Below are 26,616 nucleotides of genomic sequence, written 5' to 3' on the forward strand. Positions count from 1 at the left end.
TTATACAATAGTAGTTGCGGGAGGCGTCATGCCTAATAAGTGGGGCTGTGATACGGCTAGATATTGGTGAAGATATTGGTGATGGAGTCTAGTTTGCTTGTATCTATGTTTTGAATTTGTGTCTTTATTAAATGCCTCAGATATTTTAGTTTGTTCTTCCAGATTACACTCGGGGTGGTCAGTTATGAAGTAATGAGTAACAGATCCTGTGAAATCTAAGCACTTTGTAGAAGTGACACAATTAATCAGCACCACAAGCTGTGTTTCGTTGTCCGAGCACAAAGGAAGTTTACCCAAAAACATCTGTGCCCCTTGTGGATTTCGAGGACCGGAGGAAGCACTTGAGAGATTGACTGAGGCTGAATTTATAATCGGCGGCCGACTGCCCAGAGGTACGGAAACATGAGAAGTGCAGCTCTGAGGGCTGGAGCGCCATCTGAAGCGGAAGGCCGGAGAGAATCTGTCGGTTATTAGGTACAGTGTCCGCTGCTGGGGATCCGGGCAGAGAGAGAGAGAGAGAGAGCTCCGGAGGAGGACGGCCGGTGACAGCGAGAGCCTTGGGACCGAGCGGTGAGGAACCTGCATGGCGCTGATGAGATCTTCAAAGTTCTGTTAACAGGGGCAGGCCATGTGTCACCGAGCTCCATTGGCATTCCAGTCAGGTCAGAGGACTCCTTTTCCAGACAAAGGAGAACTCCAAGAGTGGCTTGGCCTGCTGTGAGTTGAGCAAAGTACACTGATATGTGCCAAACGAAGAATTGTTTGTTTCTTTTATGGATTTTAGAGTCAACATCAAAGTTTATCTTAGCAGGCTAAAACCTTGATTAATTTGTGTTTAATTCTGATTAATTTGTGCCTCTTGGTAAACAAAGTAATGTTGATTTTTTTTTTAAAATCTATAAGTACAATAATTTTCAGCAATATAAGTAGGTCCTTTTTTGACATTTATATACTTATTGAACAGCCAGATTGTGTTTCAGGGTGACTTAACAGTAACTGAGCACTGTAACCTGTGCCCAGGGTTGGGTTCTACTCGTTACTGAACACAAACCTCTACCTTTTGACTTGTGACCTTCCCTTTAGCTATGACATCCAATGGACTTTGTTTATTATTTAAAACCTGACATTTTGTGTTTGTTTTCCCTTATTAATGTCTTTTTCTCAGAAGGGTTCCAGCGAAGACTGTCGGGTATTTGTGTTGACAGAACGTGAGCAATTACGGGATGGATCTGTTTGCGTCCTCATCGGTATGTAGGAAGAGTAGCCTGGGAGCCTGTAGGGTAGGATGACGGTGTGGTGACGTTTCTGCGGGTGACCTTTACAGTGCAGACGGGTAAACGGGCCACTCTGCAGAGGTCAGCTGCTTTAAGAGAAAATGCAGAGAAGAAAGCCGTGCCCTGATCGATAAAAGAGAGAGGTGTAGGAGTACTCGCTGGTTAATTGCCGTATTTAAGTAATTATTTTAGATAGCGAGCCTCCAATCCTGGGGCGTTAGCAATTACATGCTAATCAGGATGTGTTATTTTAAGTCTTCTGCACCACCGTACTCGAGGAGAGCAGATATACAGCAAAGTAATATCAGACTTATTTACGCAATATTTTCTGATGGGCAATGGCATCACGTCGGTCCTCTGTTGGTTAAATTCTCCCTGAAGAGATGTTCATCTTTTCTTTTTGCACAACTGAAAATGTCACAACACTGTTGATTGATATGCATGTTTTTGTTCCTCGAGTCGAACCTGCCGGGGTGTCACAGGCACAGAACTGCCACACGTACGGACACGATTCATCTCGCGACTATCAACAACAGGACGCGTGGCACAATAAGGGGACAGTTAATTAGACATTGGCTGACAGCGTAATTACTAGATGATACCGATTATTTACATGTCAGACAGAGTCGGGGACATTTGGGATAATTCCACACGGGTTCGTGTTCATGAATAAGTAAAGAGCACATCCCTCGCACGATCCATCCACTCGTGATATAATTAGTTGATTTTTCACTGTTTTGAGACAACTGGGCTGAAGGATCCGCAAATTAAAAGGGGAGGAGGAATGAGTCTGAGATGACAGATGCTAAGCAGGTTGGTTAACAGCAGGAAAGCTGGATGTGAAATTAGTATAAAAGCTGAACATGGGGATGATGCTTGTTTGCCACCGGAGACTGAGAACTGAGAGATGCGGAGATGACTGTCGACTCAGTGCCGGCTCCAAAAGCTGCACTTGGAGTCCAGAGACGCGGGTGCTGGAGAATGATGGCGAGAGAGTTAACGAGGTTCAGTTCTCCTCTTTCCGTTCCAATCAACAGATATTTCCCTGCTGATGATGGTATTTGTCCAGCAAAATGTTAGTGAGTGCTCAAGCTTGCTGGCACCTACATGGAAAGGTTGCTGTGCATGTGTACATATGTTTTTAACTTTTTCCACGCTGTCCCAGATGTGTTGACAAACCATGTCGGTGTTGTCAAGGAAAGCTGCAGTCTGGGGAACTTAACTACGGAGTATACGACTGCGTTTTGCTGCACTGTGTGGGCGTCGTGTGGTAGACAGAATCGTGGAGCGTGGTGGAGAGGGACTGAGAAGTAGATGAAGCAGACATGAAGCTCTTTGGTGCAACCGCAGCCTGTGCTGTAACAACCGACCGCCGCTTATCCTGCAGACTTAAAAATATAATATCCCACGATGGCCAGCAGGGTGCATAGTGGTTAAGGATGCAGACTTGTAGCCCAAAGGTTGCAGACTCGCCCAACGTTAGAAGAAATCGTTGATTGAATAAGTTTTATACCTAAAATGAGATGTCAAGTTTCATTAAGAAACAATGTTCTATTCCATTTTATATACCTAAATATTACCGGAATGTTAAAATATTAGTTTAAAATACTCTTTAGTTCAGTTCTGTGATATTTGCCTCATCTTTGTCTAGAATTGGCAGGTAGTTAATTTAATTTCATATAACTAATGTTGTCCCAACAAAAGAATTTCGTTAGTCAAACTGTGCCAAAAACAGGCCAGGGTCAGGTGACCTGAATCGGCTACGTTTCTCTTCCTCTGCAGGGGGTGTTGGACCTGAACAGCAGGTCGCCATGCCTGCGAAGGGGCCAAGGTGCCGGGTCCAACCAGTCTAACATGCACTGGTGTATTTAACAAGTAATTAAAGGTGTAAGGTACAAGAGTAATGATTACACCCCCCCAAATTAAACTGAAAAAAGTAGTAATGCTATTCTTGGTACCCATTACAAAACAGATCTGACTATGGCTAACTCTGGAGCAAGCTACACTATATGGACAAAAGTATTGGGACACCTGGCCATTACACCCACAGGAACTTTTATGAAGTCTCATTCTAAATCCATAGGTACCAAGATGGAGCTGGTCCCCCCTGTGCAGCTATAACAGCTGCCACTCTTCTGGGAAGGATTTCCACAAGATTTTGGAGTGTGTCTGTGGGAATTTTTGTCCATTCATCCAGAAGAGCATTTGTGAGGTCAGGCACAAATGTTGGATGTGAAGGCCTGGCTCACAGTCTCATTCCGAAGGTGTTTGATGAGGTTGAGGTCATGCAGGCCAGTCAAGTTCTTCCACACCAAACTCACACAACCGTGTCTTTATGGACCTTGCTGTGTGCACTGGGGCACAGTCATGCTGTGAAAGAAAAGGTCCTTCCCCAAACGATTCCCACAAAGTTGGAAGCTTAGAATTGTCCAAAATGTCTTAGTACAACAAGAAATTTTGTATAATATACTAGGACAGCACGGTATTGGAAAATTTTCAAGTATTGCAGTGCGTTTTGTTGTAATAAATATTGGGATATTTATAAAACAAAAAAGGATTTAAACATAAATTTCTCACAAACCCGTCTATGAGGAATTTAAACAAGGATGAAAATAATTATGATTGTCTCGGCAAACATATACAGCGCTCATACATAAGCAGTGGAGGTAAACTTTAAAAAACAACCACACACCATTATCCCTCCTCCACCAAACTTTACAGTTGGCACAATGCAGTCAGATATGTAATGTTCTCCTGGCATCTGCCAAACCCAGACTCGTCCATCAGACTGCCAGACAGAGAAGCGTGATTCATCACTCTACAGGACACATTTCCACTGCTCCAGAGTCCAGTGGCGGTGTGTTTTACAGCATTCCATCTGACGCTTGGCACTGCACTTGGTGAAGTGAGGTTTGAATGCAGCTGCTCGGCCATGGAAGCCCATTCCATGAAGCTCCCGCCGCAGTTTTTGTGCTGGTGTTAATGCCAGAGGAAGTTTGGAACTCGAACGCATTTGGTGACTTACCGAGTACGAGCCTCAGCACTCGGCGACCCAGCTCTGTCACTTTACATGGTCTGTCACTTCATGGCTGAGTTTCTGTTGGTCCTAAATGCCACTTTCCAATAAAACCACTTAGAGTTGACTGTGGAATATCTAGCAGAGAAGAAATTTCACTTATTGCAAAGGTGGAATTCTATGACAGTGCCACTGTTGAGTTCACTGAGCTCTTCAGAATGAGTCATTCTTTCACAAATGCTTGTAAACCTGACTGCATGGCTAAGTGCTTGATTTTATACACCTATGGCTATGGGCCTGAATGAAAGACCTGAATTCAGCAATTAAAAGGTGTGTCCCAGTACTTTTGTCCATATAATGTATTTTAAAGTGTCAAACTCCACACTCATGTGAAGACTGACTATTTTGAGGAGTGTAATTAATATAGATATATATTTGTGTTTAATGGACAGTTTATATCTGAGACTTTTTTATTATTGTCATTATTTCTTGCGTTTCTTTTTATGAAGCTCCATTTTTAAAGGCCTGAGGTAAAGTCATTTAAAATATTTATATTATAATATGAGAGCATTAGATACAATGGGGGGGGGGGGGGGGGTGCACTGTAGCTGCCTTTAGGGCTGGATTCACTCATTCTGCTGTGCCTCCCTCTCCGGGTGACCCACAGACTGGGGACACGGTCTGAGGGACAGAGACGCGTCGCTACTGGAAGGTCCTCCTACCATCCCAGCGCAGTGAGGACGCCGCCCACCGCAGCCTGCGATCCATCAGCTGAACACAGTCCTGCCTCTCATACTTATCAGACGAAATCGATTTTTGCAAAGGCACGGTCTAGTCTGCCGTCATGGATTACGCCACGCCCGTTCCGTAAGCGGAGGTCGGACGCTTCGTACTTCTGGTAGATCGGCGCATCGGAAAGCCTAAGCGTAATACCGCTGGTGAATAAGGCGGTGTATCGGCTCACCTGCCTATAAGGCCTCTTTGAGTGATATTTTATTTCTGAGGACAGATTGCCCTATAATCGATTTTTCTCCACGATATCTCTGTGCAAAAAGGGCTTTGATTTGAGGCCAGTGTGTGGCTCTGCTCGTAAGACTGATTAAAAGGTCGTCTCTTCGCTGTTGAGCCTCTGAGCAAGGCCCTTAACCCCAACTGCTCCAGGGACTGGCTGAACCTACTCACTCAAGTGTTCGTCGCTTTCAACAAAAACTTCCATTAGATTAATGCAAATGTAAAAAAAGCAAAAAAAAAAACAGGTGTTTTCTAAAAGTCAAGTCAGTGGCTCAGATGTTTTGTGAATTCATACGAAGTCGCATGTGATGGATTCCTAAAAATGCGAGCGCATGATTTATTAAGATGTGAGTGGGCCTGAATATTTTGCCAGTGCGTAGGTTTGATTTATAACCCCTAAATATGCCTGAAAACGTGCCCGCATGAGCCAGCTGTACAGCGCTACCCAGGAACTGTGATCCATTAGCCATAAAGCTGACATATTATGCCAATAAAATTACTCAAAATAGCAGTAAGACCTCAAATCGGGCCAGCCTCCAGCATGCCGGAAAGGCTCGAGGAGATGTTTACGAGGACATTCAATGGAAACCCTTCTCCACTGACATCCAGTCACTCAGAAGAATTCAAGTGAAGAAAAGCAAGTCTGCATGGGCCGAGGTTTCACACCCGCAGATCGAATCGTCAAAGCAGAATACGATTTGGCAGATGCTCTCTCAAAACAAAACTCTCAACTGCTTTCAAACTGCATTGAAAACTAGCTGAACAGGTGTCAGCCCAGAATTGATTTTCAATGTTTTTTTTCCATCTAATTTTCTTTTAAAATCAGTAAATTTTATAAACTATTCTGGTATTTGGAAGCCTTCGAAGTATTTGGAATATGGATGGAGGGAAGTATTTGGAATATGGATGGATGGATGGATGGATGGATAATTTTACTTTGTAAACATGAAAAGGATTTGTTTGTCCTGGAAAATGTTTATGCATTTTAGAGCCATCATGTCAGACGCCCCATGTACTTTCCAATAACATGTACAAAGAAGATATTGGTTATGTAGCTGTTTGAGAATCAGTGCTATACCATTGGCTTTAATTAGGTGTTGAGCTGAAACACAGCAGGTAACCTCGGCTTGCTGGGTGACTGGCTGAAGAAAAGAAGAAACGTCCTTTCTGACCACTTGCATGGGTCGGCCAAATTCACATCTGATGAATCATGATGGGTCTCACTTCTGAACTTCTGGACCCAGGTTACTGAAGGTGTCCAAGGGGAGGCAGAATCCTGACAACCTGCCAACAGCCGTGCCGGACCTCTCAGGTGGAGATAGGGATCGGCAGAACATTCTAGGTTGTCATGCTCTTTCCATCATTTGTTGCCGGAGGACCCCTTCCCTCAGTCAATCTCCAGTATAACAGCAGCTGTCACACCTGGAGGGACGAGGCCAGCCATGGTCGGGTCTGTGGAAGCCCTTGATGAAACAGCAACTCAGTTCATTACAGCTTATTTCTTACAACTTCATCTCTCCCATCATTCTCTGGAGACATTAGTCCACCAGGGTTTGTTAGGGTTGCAATTTAGTAAGATTTGGGGGAAAAAATCCAAGTGTCAAACACAGAGGTATATCTTAGATACCTCACCTGGACCTTTGAACACATATAGTCATATATGTCGATTTATAGGTGATCATTTCGTCATCCTGGACCACAGTAGTCTTCTGATTACTGATGTATTTTCTTTTTTTGAGACTTAAATAAAACAAAATCTAATCCAGAAATTAAGGGAGAAAGCAGCAGGTTATTCCCATCAAACAATACTGATTAGTCCATCCATCTGCCATCAATACCCGCTTATCCGCTAATGGTTTTTTTTAATTACTCTACTAGGTATTACAATCAGCTAAGCTTTTCAGACAGATTTACTTATACATGAATCACTGTTATTAAACGATTAAAACTATTGACAATAAAAATATTTGAACTGTTGCAGAAAAACACATCCTGGCCAAAATTACACATAATTTGAGTTTAATTGCTCGGCTGGAACAAAGCCCACATTGTCCTCCAGAACACGATTGTGGATTCCCATTGAAAACCGATCTGTACTCAGACATATTTCATAAACGCTGCACGTAATGTAACATAGCCCATAATAATGGATACTAAGAGCCTTGGTGTGATCCTGCCTCAAAACAGCTGACCTGTTTTGTAGCCTTGAACATCTCCCTCCACATCTATTCAACCTGAGATACGGTGGTCAAGGGCTTTGGATGGACAATGATTCAAATACAGATCCAAATGGGAACATTCCTGCTGTATACTATCCTCAAAGTCCTCAGCACTTAGAGTTTGGCCAAAACACAATAGGACTGAATCTAGAACATTTCAGGGAGTCACAGGTCTCGAGCTCACGAGCAGAAGACAGCATTTTTCCTTGTCTGTCCAACTTCCTTGTGAACATTTGTTTACTAAAACTTCTGTTAAGACTTCATATGCTACGTTGGGATGGGCATCTTCACAGTGTCCTGGCCGTCAACCTGTAATAACCTTCATTCCCCGGATGGCATCCTCTGTACTGATATGACTGCAGCACGTGAAACCAAGCCAGCTGTCTGAGGTAGTGTTTAACCTCAGTCTCTTAAGTGCTGCGTAGTTCATATCCAGCACACAGTCCATTAGCTGCCTTCAGAATCAGCTAAGGAAAGTCATTAGTCTCGAATCGGCTCCTCGCAAAAGCACTTCAGAAATAAATTTTGACTCGGAAGTGCCAGCGTGCGATACACAAGGGATTCCTGCTCTTTATGCAGTCAGTACCGTCTCGGAGATCTTTAGCAGTACTCAGGACTACTGTCAGTCTGCCTTCCTCCCCGGCCAATCCACAGTGAACAGTACATAACGGAAACCGAAAGAAGCAGTGCTTCAGCTGGAACGGAGTCTCAGAACGCCGGTCACCTCCACGGCTCCGTCTGCCACAGGCCCTGCCGCCCCTGGCATCTCGCAGCTGAGATCTCATTCAGCCCTCGTCTGGGCCTGGAGATTTTCTCAGCTGTGTTGCAGTCGGACTAAATCCTCTGCTTGGGAAACAGGCTACCGGGCTCTGGCCGTCTCCGTAATAATTTTATTCATTCCTGTTCTCCGTCAGCTTCTGTTCCAGCGCTTGTGGCGAATTATCTGGGTCAAAGGTACTCGCAGTCGTGGTCTGAAGAACACGAGTCAAAATATTTAACTCGGAATGAAGCACTGGAGAGAGAACGTGCACAGAATAGGTTTCATCTTCCACCATTGTATAGTGTGAGTGTTTAGTAAACTTTTAAAAACAATTAACAGACAGAAAAGAGGCCGCATACTGCATATCTGAAATTCTTTTATACACTCAAAACCAAAGAATAAATATAAACCCATCTGCCAGGTTCAATAACAGGTTATCCAACCATACAGCTAGTTTTGTAGGAGCAGCAGGTCAATGGCTGTCAATCTGTTACATTATTATAGGTTTTGCCATCACAGAAAAATACACTTTCCGCACAGGAGCAAACACGGGCAGGCCCTCGCACGAGCGTGCTTCTTGTGTTCAAGCCGATGCACCAGAGACCTCGTCGTATCAGGCGATGACAGGATGAAGCTCGGTGAAGCCGATTAGTAGGCCAGTCTGTAGTCTTGTGAAGGTAAGTTTAACCATGTGCTCCGGCTAGCGACAGTTAACCGAAGCAAACGTCCCACTCTAGGAGTAAAACTAGGAACTGAAGAGCTACATGCTACGAAATATATAGAGGCTTACACAGAAAACGTGCCCCCGGGACAATCCCTGGCGTATGTCACCCTTGGAGATGGTCACTGCTTTCAGAGGACGAAGGCACACGGCTAATTAGGGGCCCGTTCGCTGGATCGTGCTCTGAATGGCTCCACATTCTGCCCCGTGACACCAACAGTCTGATGTACCCTTTAATTAATAACACACATAGGCTGCTCCGGAGAAGGTCAGTATGACGGACGTTTAGAGTCACCGATTATGATTCGAAAGCCCCTCCGTTGACTGCTGTAATCTGGCGTCCCTTTTAAGGGCAGAAAAATCTATAGCATGAAGAGCAATCGCTCTAAACAAAAGGATGGCATTTAATAAACAGATCAAAGGGGACACAGATTCAAGATCAACAGAAGCAATGTTAGCATTCAATACTCTCAAGGTAATTATGTCACAGAAGAGATGATTTAATTGAGGATCCATTCATTTAAGAAGGCTGTCATTTGCATATTTGAATGTCTCAATACCACCTTTCATGATTCATTTTGTTTCCAGTCCAGTGTATGATGACTTCAGGTGATGCAATATGGAATAGCTACTTCAGCAATTTACCAATGGCTTTGGACAGGTTTTCATATTAAATGAAGAACTCAAATCTCAGCTATTGGTAAGGCTCCTTCCGCTGAAATAATCCACTTACGGACACTTTAAAGGGTTTATCGGCAGATTTTTGGTCACGTTAAAACTTCCGGCTTTTTAAAAATTTGCACAAAGCTTATACTAAATTGGGACAAAGGTTCAGTTTCACCCCTAGTTGATTGATTGTTTAAGTGTGCCTATGCAAATGTTTGTGAAGGCTTTTTTTGTATATATATATAAATATATATGTCGTTGGAGCCTGCAGGAGGTGGCGGGGGTTCGGGTGACCTCTCGCATCTTCACGGCCAGCTCCAAGCCAATGAGAACCTCCAGTAATAAATCCCGGCTGACCCTGATTGGATTGAGCACCTCGTTAGGGTTTAAATACAGTCAGCTGGGCGGAGGCTGGCTCACTCAGGGAGTTGTAGGTATGATCCCCAGGGATAGGATTCTCGCATTAATGGTCTCTTTGTGCTTAGAGGGTTCCCAGGTAGTTTGTACTATTTTGAGTTTGCATTTCTTTAAAGGGCACTGGTCCCAGATTTCTCGTTAGATTTCAGTTTCGGTGATGCAGTTGTTTGTTTTATCCTCACTGCCCCCCACCTTGTGGTAGACCTCTGCCCCGCAACCTGCCAAGTTACACATATATAATGGCTCTTACTTGTGAGACACATTTGGGTTGAGACTTTACATTTAGATTATTTATAGCCCGTACCGCAAGTCACCGCATCTAGTTTAAACGTCCCGATTTACATATTCATTAATCACCCACAGCAGTGCAATCTCTGCGCTCTGCCGCTTCGCTCCTGTGACGTGCAAGCGCCCGCGAATCAGCCAGTAAAAGCGCAATTAACGTAAACGGCCGGTTGTTTACTAATCCAAATAATCACAACGTTTACACTGCAATTGCATTTCCATGCATTTAATGAAACTTAAGTCAAATTGCCTGCACGTACGGCATCAGAACGGTCGCTTAGGGGATGTCTTGTTCCTTTGTTTTTTGCGTCTGTTGTGTTTCACGCCTCTAACGATTCAGCAGTTGCCAGTTTCTTCTCCGCTGTCCACATGGCTGCCGCACGTAGCAGGAAGTGTACAAGCCGTATCTCCGACCTGGCCGTCAGTCATCAGTCTGCCGCACCGTGAGCCACAATGTCGACACAGGAGAGTGCCGTCACCAGCTGAACATTCCTCGGAGTGGGCCACCAGCGACTCACAGGCATCTGACACATCCCCGGGAAACGCTTATGCAACAGCAGTGCAAAATATATATATATAAATAAATAAAATAAAATGTTTTCGGCTTAAATCTACCTCCCCCCAGAGCCGGCCGATGCCAGCTCCGTTCAGACGCCACGAGAACTTAACAAGTCACAGTTGGTCACAGTTTTGTTTTGCTGCTTTACAGCTTGAAATCATGACACTTCGAAGTACAAATTAATGTTTGTTATATACACAGCCTACAACACATTCACAGGAAGAAACCAAACAAGAAGAGAGACACTCGTGTAAAAAAAAAAGTGAAAATGAATGACTGCGTGAGTGTGCATGACCGAAATTAAACTATATGCACAAAATGACCCCATTAAAAATCTTATATCCTGGTCTGTGGGTGGTTATGGTTTATTATCGAGGTGAAATCGTGTTTTTGTAGAGTTCCTCGGACAGGTGGTGAATTTCAAGAAGACCGAACAGAGAAAAGTAAGGAGCTTGCAAAGCGAATCAAGGCAAACCGCAACAATTACGGATCAAAAGAGCACTTTGGAAAAAATGTTTAACCTTTTAAATATCCCACTGAACATGTTCTCCTCAGGAGCCCCCCAGATAGAACCTTTGTCAGATCACCACCACCTGGCTGGACCACATTAGCTAATGACCATGTTCGTTGGCTGAGACAAGAGGGCGCTCAGACGGAAAGTTCCAAAATACTTGACCAAGAGAGCCAGTGTCAAAGTGGCCTGCAGCACATTGTCTGGGAAACCGGAAGAAATGTGGTATTTCGGGCGGTCAAGATTTCTGGGGTCTAGGTGCCAAGTTACGTTTGGCTCAGCACATCACCCCGACAACCGTGTATTGGAGGTCCGGCGTGCTGCTGCCCAAGTCCTGCGACGGCTATGCCTGCTCTCAGCAGGAATCGGAGTGGCCTTTCCAGAACCGGAAAACAAATGGGCCGAGTGGACTCTCCAAGAAAAGCCCATTCGGCGTTGATGGAAACTCGTGAGAGGATTCACCATTAAGTAGGATGGAGACTGGAGACGCAAAGAGTAAGCGGCTCCGCGGTGGCTTAAGAATAACGAAGGGAATGTCCTTGAGCGGTTCACTCAAAGTTCTGACTGGAAAATCCTACAGAGAATCCGGGGGAAGACTTGAAGAGTGCTGTACGTGAGCGATTCCCCGTGCAGCTTGAGAGAGTTCAGGCATTTCTGCTAAGAATAACAGGCAGGAAATCTCAGCAAGCCGGTGTGTGCAAGGCTGCTAGGCTTACCCGAGAAGACAGGCCTGTAATTGCTGTCAAACGTGCATCCATCAAACGTTGAGCCCAAATTAACATACTTCAGTTCCCCCCCCCCCACCTTTATATTTTTGATACTTATTGTCTCATCTTGGCCTCGGAAGCCTTCAGCCTGAGCGTTTGTGCTGAATAAATATTAAATCCTTAAAAAATGCACACGCAGCAGTTTTTTGATTTCTGAGAACAGACTGGTCCCTGTTCCTGGGGTCTGAAGACGCTTATACGGCAGTGAGTGTTTCTGTACGTCTGCATTATTGCAGGATATTGCAAATAATTTATAACATTTGGAATCAAGCTTTATTTTTGAATGAGTAGGTCCATTGTTTAAAGATAATAAGAATAGTGTGTCCCCAGCTTTGCTCTGTAGGTTTCCTGTTTTGGGCTGCAGGCTCACCGCGATCTTGCAGCTGATTGGCAGTTATCGAAGACGGACGTGTAGCGATGCACGAGTGCAGTCCGACGTCTGCAGTGACGTCGCCCCCTCCGCCCGCGCGCCGCCTTCGCCGAAGACGTCACATGACGCCGCGCTCCTCACGTTCCTAGCCGCTCCCAGAGAGTCGCCCGCAAATTTATGGTGCGTTCGTTTTTCTCTCGGAACTCGGAAATTCCGAGTTGAGTGACATCACGTCCGACAATCTCCCGTTCGAGCTACCCACATCTCGGAACAAACATGGCTGCCTCCATGAACACGTTACTGTGTGTTGTTGCTTTATATTTTAGCAGATTTGGAGTTTTCCAAATGAAGAAAATGGAGAAATTTAGATTTTTCCGAGAGACAAACAAGAAACACGAACTAGTCAAACCACATTAAAAGCTTTATAAAATATTTTAGTACATTCATAGCGATATTCTTTTTTCGAACAGTAAATAAACTACAAACAAACCAAGTCGCCATGTTGAAATTACGTCACAAGGGCAACTCGGGCAACAAAATCTTATCCGACTTCAACGTCATAAAAGGGGCGTGTTTCCGACGGGAAGTGATGTTTTTCGTGAGGTATCGTGACGTTTTCATCCGAGTTCCGACTTGGAGAGAAATAATCGAACGCACCATTACACTCGTCTTCACACTGTCGCTAAACCCCTGGAGATTTGACAGAGAGTCTGGAGACGGAGATCCGTCTTGAAACAGCTGTTTCGTTCAAAGGTAGAAGCCCTCTTCTCAGTGGGCGTCCATTGAGCGTCGTTTCAGGAAAGGCTGCGTCGCTAGTGCTGTACGCCGAGGAAGGCCACGATTTCCTGAACCCTATATCACCCAGACAGCCGCCTACATCCCCAGTCACGTCCTCCAGCGTGGGAGGCTGCCCTGGCTAGCAAATTGCAGGCAGGGGAAAACCGGGGTCCTGGGACAGGAGCAGCTAGGCTTCTCGGCATCAATCATCCAAGCTTCTGGAACCACAACGCCTCGGTGGGTCTGCAGCCTCGTACCTCCAGGGCTGATGCTCGATTCCCGCTCTGAGCTCTGTGTGTGTGAAATTGCATGGTCTCCCCGTGTTTGTATAGATTACTTAGTCAAGCGATTCGGTGCGTCTAAAGGTGACCGTACTCTTGAAATGACAACCGGGCAAAACGACATCGAACACGTCGAGGAGGACAGTCTGTCGCACACGTGAAACAACGCTGCCACCTCGTTCGTTCCGTGTCACGTCACAGCCCTAGAGAGAGCGCAGAATGTATCCGATGCGGCAGACCCACATACGGATTGCCAATAAAAGTATTGTGGCGTGTGAGTGAGTCATTTTAATAAAAGAAAGTGACAGCTCTTTTAAAAGGCCACGGCGTCACATTTATGTCAACCAATCATGGGCAGTGGGTGGGATCAGGACAAACGAAAAAGTTTGCCTTGGGGATCATGCACAGGCGCTGCGCCATGGTGATTATATGTCATACAACTTCATATTGCCAAAATACGTATACGGCCAGATTAATTTGTCCTTAACGCAAGACTGGGAGTGTACCCTATAACGTTCTGGCATCCTGTCTAGGTTCCCATGTGCTTCCTGGGATGGGCTCCAGGCTCATCACATCCCCGTCCTGGATAAGCCATTAAGGAAACCCTCCCCCACCACGGCCTGACAAACACATTTGAGCTCCTAGACCGCTGGAAGTGAGAGACTTGGGGTAGGTGTCATCTTTGAAAATGTACTTCAGTGCTGTGAGGTCAGTCCCATCATCTTTCGCCAGTGCCGGCTGTCAGAGGTCCTTATCGTCATCAGGGAAGGGCGGCTGCTTTCAAAGGGGAGCCGATGTGACCCCTTGACCAGGATCGAGGCGAAGCAGCAGGCCGTCCCTAGCCGCTGCTCAGAAGCCGATCTCAGGTGCTTCCAAATGCGGGGGTTGTTGTCACAATTCCGAGCAAAAAAAGTCTGTGATCTTGAGATCCCGCTCAAAGCCGGCACACTTGAAAAGAAATGACTGTTTCGTTTTCATGACGAGGTTTGTGTTCCGAGGAAGAACCATGCTTTATTTAAATGGAGTTTTATTTTCAGGCAGTGAATTTAACCTTCATTGTGCTGAGAAGCGTCCAGGATTCGTCATTCTTTAATCTAAACTGCACTGTAAACCTGCCGCCCACTTTCTTTCTGAAAAGAATTAATTTCATCGCAACGTGAGCCTGGGGGAGACACAGAAATGCCATGGGCCTCGTTGTAGGTGACCTCTTGTGCCCCCCCGGCGATCAGCCTCCTGCCCCACACCCTCAGAGTCTCCAGTAATTGAAACACATCCAGCTATGATTGGCTTAATTGTCTTTTTAGGGTTTCTGATGGGTCTACTGGGTGGATGTGAGAAAGGCACTGGGGGAAATGGGAGATGGATGAAGGCAGGCCGGCTCGCACCTGAGGGGCTTTGCTTTCTCTTTTTTTGCAAAGTTTGGAGCCTTTATTTTCACACAGTTTTGGCCAGAACATTGTTTTTATGTTCAGGAGTTTTTTTTCCAATAAAGTTTGATTAAAGTTTGATTGAAAGGTTTGATTAAACTCTGGCACCCGCTGCCTCTGTCCCACCCCGACGGCAAGCCCCCGTCTCCCAGCCCGGCGGTGTATTTTAATATTCCCTGAAATATCGGCGAGTGTTTGCGTTAAAGATCGCTTCCCTCCACAACGAGGACACGCTCCCGCTTTTCCGATAACGTTAAGCGTCTGATTATCCGCGCAACTCAAATCCGGCTCCCCGGTCCCGTTGCGGGATCCACGAGTGTTTATTGAATTACAGGGGTACGTTAATAAGGCTTATCAACCCTTTCAAGGTTGAGTAAATCTGAGGCAGATAAGGCCGACCTGAGGAAGACGCTGAAGATAAGGTCTGTTTTTACTTCGGCGGGGGCTCTAGACGAGAAAATGAAGGATCGCTTGTGTAGCTCCACTTCCTGTGTTATCGGCAGGGCTGTTTTCTTAAATTAGCATTTATAGATCTGTTCTTTATGTGCGTGCGGGGCGGTGAAGCAGCTCTTCGAGGTGAGATCACGATATGAATTAGTATACGACCATATATCGTAGAGAACTATTTGACTTGGAAAGGGGTTCGGAGAGGCAGGGAGGGCGTCTCTCTCGGACCGCAGATTTAGTCATCACATGGCTGGCGGCAAGCCCGCGAGAAGTGAAATATGTTTCCTTTAAGCAGGGCTGGAAGTGGTTGGGTGAGGGTCCAGGTGGGGAGGGAGGCCTGCAGTCCCCAACCTCCCTGCGCCGTGACCTCACAAGCGCTCTCCGTTACACAGCTTGTCAACAACATGACTAATTGTAGTGGGGCCTACGCCTGGGGGCCGCGATCCCCCTCCCTTGTGGGAAGGCCTCACCTCGGCCGTCACCGACGTCTGGCTGATTGTTTCCAGTTGAAACTCTTAAATCGTCCGCAGATTCTTGTCCCGGCGCTGGTGGGAGACGTATCGGTACGTGAGGAGGAATGTTCCGGGCTGCTCCTGAGGGCAGGCCGTTTGATGGATTACGCCGGACCGTGTTTCTATAAATAATCCCCCCCGTTCGAAGTTGGTTTTCCGGTCCCATGGCACCAGAAGGGAGAGGTGTCTCTGTGATAAGGGCGCGGCAATACGGTCACCTCGCGCCACGTCGCATGCACTCCCCGGCGACCTCACGCGCCCCGCAGCCTTATGAATTTTGTTCTTCTCCCCATTTGGCAGAAGTCACCCCCGCCCCCCCCGGCTACTGACACCTGTAAGCTTGATCACATCCCGCCGATAAGGGGCCGGGTCAGAACCTCACAAGCGCTTTCACGTCTCCGCTGCCCTTCCGGAAACTGCTACTGCGGGACTTTCGACAGAGAAATTACTTTGCTTGATAAAAAATATAAAATAAAAACCTGCTCTATTTTTTCCTGAAAGGAAATTGGTGTAGTTAATCTCCTGCAATCAGACCCCAATATTAAGAGCACAGACTGCACAGTTAAACCGATTCAGGCTCGTGCTGTTAGACTACTTTATTGGACCACCCTGTTTTGAACTTCTAAACCTATCCTTTTATATAATGTATATTTCTACCATTATCCATCTTGCAGGCTGCATTAGTCAAATGCATAAATCTTATCTGTGCATTTAAATATTATGTATTAGATTTTAAAGCATTTTTCTGAATCATTCTACTATTGTTTACGTACAGCACCGCAAATATTTAGAACAGAATATAATGTTTTTCTTTTTATAGTCAGAGATTTAATTCCCGTGTTTTTAAATTATTAAGATTACTTCTGATTGCTGTCCAATTATATTAGGACACAAAGACAACGGGTTACAGATTACTTACTTGTAACTGATTATCCATTGAGCTGATTACAGGGACTCTGGAAACTGCGGATAGCGGAGCGGCAGCGCGATCGTGCGCCTCGCATCCAGCGCCAACAGCGGCAACGCGTCGAAAGCGCCCGGCTTCACGCTACACTCGGTCGACGGGCCGCAGAGGACGAACGACCTTCAGGGACGCGATCGCGCTCCCTGTCATTGCCGGGCTCTTTTTAAATCACACGGGGTAAAATTTTAATAAAAGCCTAACTGAAGTTTCTGTGATGATATATAATTTCATGCATAAATAAGCGCAGCACATTAAAAAAGGTACTAAACCTGTGAATATATTTAAAATATCCCGCTGTTAGCCACGTGACTTGAGTTGAAAGCTAATACTAATTGAAATATGTGTATAATTTAAAATGTGTATATATTACCCTGCATAAAGGTAGATTAATATTTGGGAAAATTCAAATCCTGTGACCATATCATCTAGGTGTATAAGTGTAACATATGTCGTGCATGTATTTACGAGGTTGTCGGAAGGAGGAAATGAAAAAGTGTGTCGTTAGATCGGGGATAAATATCCCATGATTCCACAGATCAGGAGGCACCAAGAAACAGATGCAACCTAGTAAAGAGTAATTATACAAGGGCAACTGGGGGAATCGTGTAAGCAGATGTGCAAACTGCGATACCATAGGCACTGCAGCTGATACGATAAACAACGACAGAACGGCCTTTATTAGGCGCCGCTACATGAGCAGTTAGGTAAACAAATGAGCTACGAGCAGATGACATGTTTCTAGTTCTGCTCCAAGGGTTATGGGTCACGTGAGAGCAGCCCAAGGCGGGCCTGGGGCATTCTCTGTGACGCAAAGGCTTGTGGGAAATTTCTTCAAACCTCTGTGTGGCGATTATCGCACTAAAAGGGCAGCCTTCCCGCGGTTAAAAAAGCAAGTTCCATGGTGGACACTGATATTGCTTCGTTAAAACACCATGTTGTTATATGACAGGCCCTCACTCCTACTGCAGTTTAACATGAGCAGTACAAGCATACAAGTTCCTAACAGAGGCATGAGAGATCACCCTTTGCTTTTTTTCAAAGCCCTCGGTTTTCTTTTTTTGCTTTTTGTTTAGTGAGCGGTGGAAGCCAGCGTCGGCTACACAGCCAAGCTGCCGTCTGATGCTCTGCAGATCAACCAGAATGCACCTTGGCTATTATTTATCCAGCCTTGGACCGAAACCTCTGAAGAGCTCTTTTGTTTCCCTGAGATCCGAGGGCAATTTGCCCCATTAGGGCGCAGAAGTCCCGGCGTGCTGGAAAATGCAGGCTGCAAACGTTTCCTCCCGGGAAGCGTGTATTCCTGCATGCCGAGGACGTAAAGCCAGTTGTGCTTTTCGGCACCTCAAATAAAGCCTCCTGACAGATTAAACTACATTACTACGGCCAGACGACGCACAAATAGCTTAATAATTGTTCTGACTGTAACACCCAAGGGAAACTCCTAAGGCTAGCTATATTTCTTTAACGCCGTGTGGTATAGTTATTGTTTTCACACCAGTTAGTGCTGTAACGCAGGGTATTCATTTCCAAAACCTCTTGCTCCCAGAACGACACGCACAAAGGATGTGGGCTGATATCCATACTGCTTCTTAGCATGCTTAGTTCCTCATGTCGTCCTGCGTTTCTTAGATACTCGTGCACGTGAGCACGCAATAAGGAAATATTATACAATTAGACTCACAGACTCCTGTTGTGAAATTCAGATCATAAAATATTTTGCAATATTCAGTTACTGATTATACCAATTAGTAAATGTTCTAGTATAATTCCCCCCCCCCCTCTTTCATCAAAAGAACACAATTTAAGTGTTTCATTATTGTTGTGTTTACTCTCCCCCCCCCCCCCAAAAAAAAGCATTATACTATATACTGCTTTTCTAACACATTCTGATCATGCCGGTTCAGTGATACTGTAGCGGTGACCATGCACATGCCAAGGTTTAGTGCAATGGATGATGGTTCTCCGGTGAGAATATTCTGGTAGCTGAGCACCGGAGTGTCAGTGGCTCCTGGATTCCAAAGGATTCCAAACCCGGAGCCGACAAGCCAATAAATCAGTCATCGGAAGCTCGGGTTCATATCCAGGTGATTGCCGATCCAGCTCCGCGCCGGGAAACGCAAGAACCTTTCAGAAGCGTCGGATAGAACAACAAATTAATTTATTTTCAATTGCGGCAATTTAGCGTGGCAGGTCAGCTGAGAACTCATTTCACTTTTACAGGGACTGTGGGGATCAGGGTACGCCTGAGATGAAAGGGCTTTTATTGTCAATCAGGCGGTTTGGGTGACCATTACGCTGAGCCAGCCAGGGGGGGCTCCCCCCGCCCGTGATCTCGGCGAGTAACTAGACTTTCCGTGATTCATTCGCCGGGCCGAGTCTCTAAAGGCACTCTGTCCCATTACTGAACCGGGCCATTACTTGGCGCACAGTCCAGACAGAGATACAGTGCCACAGCAGCAACCCAGCAGTAAATTGGCTTATCTTGCCCCCCCCCCCCATGCTGCAGAATATCCGTCTAACATAACCAGACATAGAGGAGGGGCTATGGGGCAGCATCTGAGATATTGCACTAATTTACACTTAAAGTCTTAATTCCCTGCTAAAACGATAAATAATGACCCGTGTGGTGCAAGTTTTCCAACCTCTCCTGTTTGGACTGACACTTCTAAGGCACCATGGACTATGCTAATCGAAACTCTCAAGGCCACTAAGGTGAATGACACGCTTTTCCATGCTCATTTTGAGCATATTGTATGCAATTTACTGTTCAAATCCTGTTAAAAATGCTCCACTCAAACAAACCTCTGCATTTACCCTTCTAATGCTGGGGCTGGTTACTAACATTCAGCAGAGTTTAATATCTGCCATCGCTTCACCAAAAGAAGCACCATTTAATCCTGTCAGGGTAACAGCAAATGCTGGCCCCTCTGATTTGTCAGGTGGTTGTAATTGGCTGAGTGCCCATCCAATCACAGATCAGCATTTCCGTAAAGTGGTCCAGAAAAAAAAAAACAGCGACAAGGACGAGACTCGGAGGAGGTCTGTCACGGAGGACAGGAAAGTGATAGAAAACTGAAAATGACTGAAATCATCTTTCGCTGCAGCGCTTGTGTTCGGCCTGTGCGAGACTGATGCGACGCTCCGTTGATGCGGTTATTAAGCCGTCAGTCTTCCGCAGGATTGCCGTTTTCCCTGCCCTGGAAGTCCTCTCCGTCCGCTGGAGCCACACTTCAGACGCGGCGCGGTACCGCAGCCGGCACCATAGCCCCCGGCGTGGCGGAGACTCCAGAACCGCCGTGCGTCTTTGTGAGGTGTAAATGAATTCGGCTGTCAGGCGAGGCCTATGAAAAGACAAAACATTCCCATCGAGTCCAGCCTGGTCTCCTTCTGCTTAACTCCTCTGAGTGGCCCTCGCATGCCAATGAGCTCTACTTCACGCAGCCTTTTTTCGGCGTAACATTGTTCCCTTGCTCTCTCGTTTTCTCAGAGTACACGTGAGACAAGGGGGAAAACGAAAAAACAAACAAAAAAAATATCACGTAAGCAAAAAGGACGAATCTGTCCAAATCCGGCCCAAAGCTGTGCAGCTGGGGCTGCTGGAGGAATCGCGGCCCTCATTTGTGTGACAGCAGATGGCCTCATATAACCATCAATGGGCGTGACGTAAACACAGGGGTGATAAGACACACTGGCGATGAACTGCAAACATCTCGGAATACCGGGTTATTTATAATACGCTGGAGCTAAAAATACAGCTTAAAAGCCACGACCTCCAAAATACTGCTCTGCTGCCTGAATAAAGTACCATCTAGGTTACTGCGTCTCTGACCAGAGCTCCCTTCCTGTCTCTGCTTATAAACCACGTGACGATTCTACACCCATTTCGCAGCTGCATATCCTGCTCGGGGGTTGTGGGTATTTAAGGAATCTCTCAGGCAAAATGGTAATAAGGAAGATTTCTATCACGTATTTTAACTTGTTTCTATTGTGTGGATTTTAATGCTCATATGTTTCTTGTATCATCTGAGACAAAATTCATCTTGAAGGGTATTTATAGCTATTCTGAGGCTTTGAGAAGGACCAGGGGCAGAGTTATCTCCTGCCATCAAACCACCAGCATCCTGTCTGCTCCCCTCTTCCATCACGAATCATCAGGAGTCTTGTCCTGCAGTCTCGCCGACTTCCTTTGTCTCCAAGATACTATCCGTATGATAATTATATGATGAAAATAGATTATTTTGCTGATATCTGTCTTGTTTTGTTGCTCTGTTTTGCTGGATTCTGTACTTGCATGAAAGGCACCTTTCGATGACCATGGTTAGGGGAAATATCAATATTAAATATTCTGGTGGATAATAATGACCAGCAGCTGCTTCACCATAATGTCAGCATTGTCTATGAAAGTGCCCTCAAACCCCGAAACACAAAACCTCCCCGTGACCGGATGGCGTGTCCCTTCTCCCACGTTTCTCCTTAGGTGTTCATGCTGTAATCTCCGCACGGCGTCCAGCCAATGAGTGGCCTTGGCTAAGGATTAACATGACGGGGTCCACGCCCACCCAGCCCACAGTGCACCCCGACGCAAACGTCGCACTCAGCTCACAGAATGTTAACAACATCCCTCAGACTTGAAATTTAGAGAAACTTCACAAAAAGGTTGTTGTTTCTTGTGGGTGGCTACAAGCTCTTTATTCAGAGCAAGTTTTTAAATTACAAAATGCAATGTGTGTTTTTTTTCCATCATTTATTGTTTACAGGGTTCCGGTTTTGAGGTTTTGTGTAAGACTTTGCTTTTATTTGCGAGTGCGTTTACCACGACACTCTCAGTCTCCCTTACAGAAATTCGTATGAAATTCCAGATTCTAAATGTTACCCGTTGGAAAGGAAATAGTTTTTATTGGCCAAGCACATGGTCTCCTCCTCTAGTTAGCAGCTGGAGAGCGCTACGAGTTCATTGCAGCTCTGTGTCTCAAGATCAGCTTGATTAATCTGTCACTGAGGGCTATTTGGGTTTGTGAAGCGCGAGAGATGCCAAGACAACCTCGGTAATCAGACATGTCGGCCGCGATATCGCCGTGGCAACAGGGACTCTTTCACGTCCTGTGTTCTCCCACAACGGCCTTCCTTATATGGCTAAAATGGCATGCGGGAAAATGAACTAGTCTGAATCTGGATCTTTGGATTTTAGAAATATGTCGGCCTCGGCTTTGCTGCCCATACGCATTGTCCAGTCGGGGCGGGGCTGACGTACTCGTGTTTGGTCCACCCACCGCGTGCCGAAATCCGCAGCCACCCGTACGTTTGGGGTTCACAGGCACATTCCGGCGGTTCCGGTGACGCCGTGGGTGGTTGGGGAACCGGGAGGAGAAGCAGACTGTTCTGTTCACTTTGGAAATAAAAAGGGAGACAGGAAACAGAGCTTTTAAAAAGGCTCTCCGTGTAATAATTTTTACTTTTGTAGAGAAAAAAATGCATGAAGGTAGTTAATCCAGGCTTTGTTTGACATTGCAAAACAAAAAGCCAGTGAAGTCCATCCTCCCAGCTGTTTTGAAAGTTCTTCATCCTCGAAACTTGACTTCTTAATAGGGACCCCATGACAGAAAATGCACATTGTTAAACTACACACCATAAATATTGTCCATTTGGCATTTACCTCATGTTATGAGACTGCGAGGTTTACCAGAGAGTTCTGCGTAAGGCTTATGGTAAAGCACTCAGCTTGAAAAAAATTCTGTACCGTGTGTTTGTTTTGTACATGAATATCTCAAGTGGTTGTGTATGTGCTGGTCGTGTGGCTGTTGTTTTTACTGTGACTGGCAGAACTCTAGGCATAGAAAATACTCTAGGTGTTTTTATACGGGGATACCAAAACAGCAACGGTGGAGTTTCCCTGCAGAGTCACTTGGTGGTTTTATGGAGACGGTTTGTAAAGGTTTGTAATTTAAGGCAGGATTTCAGCAGTCTGGGTGGGAGCTCGCTGGCCAGTGTGCCCGCTCTGTGTACAGGGGGAGCTCGTTGGGCGACAGCGGGCCGGTGTGCCGCTCTGTGTACAGGGGGAGTTCGCCGGGCGACAGCGGGCCGGTGTGCCCGCTCTGTGTACAGGGGGAGTTCGCTGGATTGGCAGGGGGAGTGGAGGGGATAGTTGAAGTAATTTTGTACTGGGCCTGGGAAATATGTGCAGTGAACCTGGTCACCTGACGGGGGGGGGACTCGTAGCGGCTGGACCCCTAACCACCAGCCAATAAAGGTTTTTCTGCCTCTCCCTGCCTTACATTATCAGCTCAGAATTTGACACAGTGCAATTTTTCGTTTGCAGATATAATATATAAAATATTTCGTGAAAAATGTTATTCCCTTGCAGAAGTGAGATTTCCCCCCACAAAGTATTTTGGGAAAATGTGTTTGTTGGATTCAGAGGGTTTGTTTTCCTGTCAGGAGGCGTTACGGTTCAGGGAATCGGGAGCACGGTAATGGGCACAAATGGTGGACTGAGAAGCCTGAGTTCCTCCCCGGAAACACCCTGAAAAAAGTGCAGCGAGGAGGATGGTTGCTGGTTCGCAGCCCAGACTTGAGAGTCCCTGATCTCAGATCTCAGACCTCTGTGGATTATCGATTTATTTACAGCCGCAGATGTTATGAAGGCAGATAGGGAAGGACAGAGGAGATTAATGTCTGCAAATCCACAGCACGGCGGAGCGCATCACAAGTCCATCCCTCCACTAACCGGCTTCTTTATCCAAGAAACTCTGGCGTGCGCAGAGGTCAAGGTGATCGGCAAACAGCGAGAACATTTAAATTGTCTGAAGAAAAGAGTCACTCTGGAAACAGAGCAGCTCTTTGTGAGAGAATAACACTCATCAGGCGGGAACAGGGTCCTTTACCGCTTTAAGAGCAAAAAAAAAAAAACACACATTTCGAATTTAAACAAATAAAGCTGGCAGAAATGAAGCATTGTGGTTTAACACCATGGATGTCAGTCGGGGATCGTTTGTGTAGCAGAATTCAGTCCAAGCAAAAATAAAACAAATTGCACCAGCAGAAAAAATACACCAGCCTCCTTATCCTCCAAATTTTACTTTGCTTTTAAGGAGAGAATTTAAATTCTTAATTTTTCACCACTCGCGAATATAAGCTTTTACAGAGTTAAGTTTGATTTTATTTAATTTAAATACTATGTATATAATATGAAAGGTTAATGGTTACCTTTAAATATCACTCTAAGAAAAAGTTGAAATATACACATATACACATATTTTATTCCAGGTTTCAAAGGGATTTCTCCTAAAAGTATTAAACCTGAATCGTCCGATTGTCTCCCTCTTCTCTTTGGAAAAATAGCATATCCCAGGTAGTCTGCCTGAATGGCACTGCGTGTCTGACTTGACTCGGAGGAGTCTGGCTGAACGGTTTCCAAAGGCACAAAGTGGCTCTTTCCCCAGGTAGGGTGCGGGGGGGCGCTCTCATTGCCCAGCCCCTAAAACAACACTCCAGTGAGCTAAAATAAACCCCCCTGTTCTCTCTCCTGAGTTTCATAGAGTGAAAAACACACAAGGTGACAAGGATCTGAGTGATAAATGACTGTCCAAGGGGGCCATACGCTCTCGGAATCGCCTTTCTCTCTCTTTTTCTTTCCCACCCGTGTTACATTTTATTTAAACACACCATTTTTCGCTGGTGTTTCTATCGACTCAATAAAAGTGTCATTTATTATGGGGCCTTCAGAAAGGCTGTAACCTCAGTAAAGAAAATGCGCTGAGTGCTTTTACGGAAAAAATAAAAAGCAAACAAATCCATGCACATAATGTTCCAGGGACACCGCGCTCCGCGGACAGACCCAGCGCTCCGCGGACAGACACAGCGCTTCGCGGACAGACCCAGCGCTCCGCGGACAGACACAGCGCTCACGGACAGACACAGCGCTCCGCAGACAGACCCAGCGCTCCGCGGACAGACCCAGCGCTCCGCGGACAGACACAGCGCTCGCCAGACAGACACAGCGCTCGCGGACAGACCCAGCGCTCCGCGGACAGAACCAGCGCTCCGCGGACAGACACAGCGCTCGCGGACAGACACAGCGCTCCGCGGACAGACCCAGCGCTCCGTGGACAGACACAGCTTTCACGGACAGACACAGCGCTCACGGACAGACACAGCACTCCGCGGACAGACACAGCGCTCACGGACAGACACAGCGCTCACGGACAGACCCAGCACTCCGCGGACAGACCCAGCGCTCCACGGACAGACACAGTGCTCACGGACAGACACAGCGCTCCGCGGATAGACCCAGCGCTCCATGGACAAATGCGGCTTCTGCCCCATGTCTGCAATTCCCTGAGAGAATCCCACGTTTTTCCATATTTATTCTAGCCGCTCCCCAGCCGTGTCACAGAGATTGGCGGTTTTTCGACTGCTGCGCGGCCTCACCGGCCTTTACGCTTACCGGTAATTCCCAGCAGGGCTCTGTGAGTATAACGGCAAAGTGAAATGCCAGGCCTCCATTGAATCAGTGCGAGGGGAACGGTAATACAAAAAAAGGGCGGGGAAATCTCAGGCCATGCGTTTGAGTGACCTCAGCCCACAGTGTCACAGTGGGGTACGGGGGGCATCTGGCACTGAGAGCCGGGTGGGGGGGGGTCAACAGGTGAGGCTGGCTTCTTAGAGAAAACAGCAAGGGGTAAGTGAGAGCGAAGCTGGTCTGTTTGTGGCTGCAAGAAGAGCAGCTTTCAAACCATTCATTCATTCACTGTAAACACTTATCCGGTATGGGGTTACAGGGGGCTTGGACCCTATCCCAGAATGCACAGGGCACAAGGCAGGGACACCCTGAACAGGATGCCAGCCTATCACAGGGCACGGGGCAGGGACACTCTGGACGGGATGCCAGCCTATCACAGGGCACGGGGCAGGGACACTCTGGACGGGATGCCAGCCTATCACAGGGCACGGGGCAGGGACACTCTGGACGGGATGCCAGCCTATCACAGGGCACGGGGCAGGGACACTCTGGACAGGATGCCAGCCTATCACAGGGCACGGGGCATGGACACCCTGGATGGGATGCCAGCCTATCACAGGGCACGGGGCATGGACACTCTGGACGGGATGCCAGCCTATCACAGGGCACGGGGCAGGGACACCCTGGATGGGATGCCAGCCTATCACAGGGCACGGGGCATGGACACCCTGGATGGGATGCCAGCCTATCACAGGGCACGGGGCATGGACACCCTGGATGGGATGCCAGCCTATCACAGGGCACGGGGCATGGACACCCTGGATGGGATGCCAGCCTATCACAGGGCACGGGGCATGGACACCCTGGATGGGATGTCACTGCAAAGCTGTTTATACAGAAATATAAATATTATTTACCTTTATTAACCCCATGACTGGAGGACTTCTACTTCGAAGTATTATTTACTGCTGTAATAAGAAGGGATTAATACAGAAATGAATCTGTATTGTGCGTTCCTGAATAAAGGGCCGCGTACGGTGCGGCAAATCCCCGTCCAGGCTCTGACAGCGAGGAAGGCGGCCCAGCCTGTCGGCTTCGGAGCACATTCCACAGACGACTCGGCCTTCCTGAGGTCACGGAGCGATCGGAATACCGGGCCAATGAAAACACCACA

The 26,616-nt window shown here is 46.7% G+C and overlaps 2 long non-coding RNA genes across 2 annotated transcripts in view; both read left to right on the forward strand.

Moving 5' to 3' along the window:
- The first annotated feature begins 474 nt into the window (after positions 1 to 474).
- On the forward strand, positions 475 to 5,932 carry LOC111847668 (uncharacterized). The gene is made up of 3 exons (XR_002839147.2): positions 475 to 570; positions 3,057 to 3,166; positions 4,958 to 5,932. It is a non-coding gene; the product is annotated as an uncharacterized lncRNA (long non-coding RNA).
- A 7,299-nt stretch (positions 5,933 to 13,231) lies between these two features.
- Positions 13,232 to 26,616, forward strand: part of LOC140581505 (uncharacterized) — a 40,476-nt gene continuing 27,091 nt past the window's right edge. The window contains exons 1-2 of the long non-coding RNA XR_011984593.1: positions 13,232 to 13,590; positions 14,168 to 14,303. This is a non-coding gene — a long non-coding RNA (uncharacterized lncRNA). The remainder of the gene's footprint in view (positions 13,591 to 14,167; positions 14,304 to 26,616) is intronic.

The sequence above is a fragment of the Paramormyrops kingsleyae genome, chromosome 21, assembly GCF_048594095.1.
Source record: "Paramormyrops kingsleyae isolate MSU_618 chromosome 21, PKINGS_0.4, whole genome shotgun sequence".
NCBI lineage: Eukaryota > Metazoa > Chordata > Actinopteri > Osteoglossiformes > Mormyridae > Paramormyrops > Paramormyrops kingsleyae.